The sequence below is a fragment of the Acanthaster planci genome, linkage group LG10 (genome assembly GCF_054643075.1).
Source record: "Acanthaster planci isolate LZ-2023a linkage group LG10, COTS_SCS, whole genome shotgun sequence".
Lineage (NCBI taxonomy): Eukaryota > Metazoa > Echinodermata > Asteroidea > Valvatida > Acanthasteridae > Acanthaster > Acanthaster planci.
The window spans coordinates 11,825,857-11,828,718 of NC_141786.1; the positions used below are offsets into that span (position 1 = coordinate 11,825,857).

At 41.5% G+C, this 2,862-nt stretch overlaps 1 pseudogene; it reads right to left on the reverse strand.

Moving 5' to 3' along the window:
• LOC147797766 (uncharacterized) lies at positions 1–2,862 on the reverse strand (annotated as a pseudogene).

A 2,862-nucleotide genomic window follows, 5' to 3' on the forward strand; every position in this document is an offset into this window, starting at 1 on the left:
GCCCTACATGATATACTTTGATAATCTAGATAACATCCATCACCCAGACACCACTTTGTAAGATTTCGTTAAATTCATGTCGCAAATCAACAAAACCTTCGTATGTTGAGGGTACTTCCGACATATTTCCACATATGTGACTGATTGGTCTTCTTTCCAAACCTGTCAATTGAGTAAATATCACAATGATAACATTTACTGAAAGTATATCAGATCCTGTGCAGTACCGCAAATATCTCCTCAGCAAATGCTCATTAAATGCTCTCACGCACCTTTTAAGACATGTCCCAACACTTTGCTTACTTACTGTACATTGTGGAGGGAACTGCAACACAGCAATTGCCTTCTTAGATGATTGTTGTATTTAATCATAGAGATTGTGAAACTCAGTTTTTGTGAGGTGAAGTGATTTGAGCACTGGCTGCATGCAATCAGCGATGAATCTCCGCTTTTGAATAATCTTTTTATGCCCCATTTCTTAAATGATCTTGGGAAGATTGGCTTCTGACGGGATTTTCTTGAAGTCATATTCCCCCACTATTTTAATGAGTTACTGTCAGAAGGGAACTGCTTAAGTGCAGCTTCCAGCAGGTTCCTCTCGCTCTCAGGAACGTGGTGCAGGAACGCTGATATTGTGTTAGTGTCATTTGATCCGGACAGCACTGTTTCCAAAAGTACAGGGGACAATGAGATTGGAAATTACCTAATGTCATTCCATCCCTTCACAGGAATTCTTGCTACGGCTTCCCATTGTTTTGTCACCAAAACCATGCCTTATCACAGGTACCAGGTGGGTGTCCCCTGTAGTCATCTCTTCACAAAACTCCTCCAAGAATTGAGTGACAGTATCCTTGTAAACCCCACTACATTGACCCGCCTCGATCTCACCACTGGGAAGTATCATGTGCACGGAAATACTGGAACTCATGGGTTTGAAAATGAACAACCACCCCCTTTCTGATGAGAATAACTTCTGGTTGTGGCTAGGGGAGAGTATCATCTAGCTGGTCATGGATAGTGGGTGCATTTGTGGGTCCAAATGAGATTGTCGGAGGTTGGAGGTGGACTTGGTGAGCGAGGTGCCTCATTTTCATGCTGTGTTGTGCCTCTTTCAATTTCATTCTCTACGTTTAAAAAAGGCAAGGGCTATTCACCCGAGTCAGAAGACTCGATGAAAATCGCTTCCCTTTCGTTCTTTGGCTTTTCATTCTGATTTTGAAGGGTTTTTGTCTTGTGTGTTGTCTTCAGATAGAATATCAAAACAGGCACTTTGGAATCCTCGTATAACTGACCCACAGTTACTTCATCACTCATGTTTTTTTGTCGAAAATTACAAATATCGAATTCATATTCAGAATTGCTTCCTTTGAATGACACACCATCTTTAAAAACTAAACCTTGTGCAATATCCAATAGGTCAGCCCGGCCTGTCGTCTTCTGCACAGATAACTGTCTTGTACCCCCAGCTTTCTGTCTCCGTATCTGTTTATAGATGTTTCTTGTTCTGTCAAAGTCCAGCCAGCCGATGTCTATCTTCCTCTTGTCGCTCATGGCATTTTTGTTACCTTTCAGCAGAGACTCCTTGTTCTTACTCCTGGAAGTAGCTCCTAATGAACTCTCATCTCCATCATTATCATCACTGCTGGATTCCTCTGCATCTCTTCTCAGTTTCAGCTTCTTCCGCAGTTTCTGCAAGAGCACTTGTTTCCTTATTGGCTTATTACCTGCACCTTGTAGGGTTTTAACACAAAAATTTCGAGCTGCAATCCGGTCTCCTAGTAAGGGGATGAAGCCTGCCAGGTCATTGTCTTCCATCATATTGATAACAGCTTCATCAATCTGAAAAATAATTGTGACAATAATTCAAATTTGTCTACAAATATTTACTAAGAACTTTTGAGTGACCTGATGTAGGAAACCCACGAGCCACTTGATCAGTGTTTGTATTAATTATAATAATAATAGCAATATACATCAAGGCTGGATTAGGGGGCACAGGCTTTTATACCATAAGTTGAATAATGTAAACATCAAAACACTAATTTTGACTGAAGGTGAGCCCAAACATTATCTCAATAAAATAAAAAGAGCCTATTATGGGAAACTTTTGATTTAATTTCAAAGAAACTAACTAATGCGGAGGACAAGATACACCTGACAATATATCATGATTTAGTGTCAAACAAGGGTTCAAACATTTCTCCACTGAATAAACAACGCTCACAATAATAATACGGCCAGCACTAATTCCGTGCAGAAGGAACATGTAAAAAATGAAAACAATCATGAAAAAAGTAACAACATTTTAATGAGATTTTGTCACCTTTTTTGTAATCAGTCTTTCTATGATACTGTGGCTCCGGGGGTTGGCCGGTTGGGGTGGGGCGCCAGTCTGACTCCACGGTCGTGCGGCTAGCGCCCTAGCTCGACCAACCGGGAGGCCCGCCGCGCCTGCGTAGTGAGGTTTCTTTTTGGCGGTCTCGAGAGATCGATTTTGTTGTGAGTCTTCGGACGGGCGAGTTTGATGGTGTTGCTGAAATAAACAGGTTTTGCTCTTGTAAACGTAAGTTCTGAGCCCAGAGTGCATTCTTGCCTCTGTGTGGAACCCGTAGACCGTCGGAGTGTTACAATACCACGTCCAACTCCTCGTGACTCCAGGAATTCATAGAGATTCGGGGTTGCCATTTTGTCTCCTCTGTTTAGGAAATTTTAAACAATTAACTAAGATATTAGCTGTCGTGTCTTTGGCATGGATACACAGAAATTACAGCCACTGGTTGGTTTGGTGTGCATCGTACTGGTTGATTTAAAATTTTCTACAGGACCCAATTATAATTACGACTGAGCCCAAACAGATCAGTA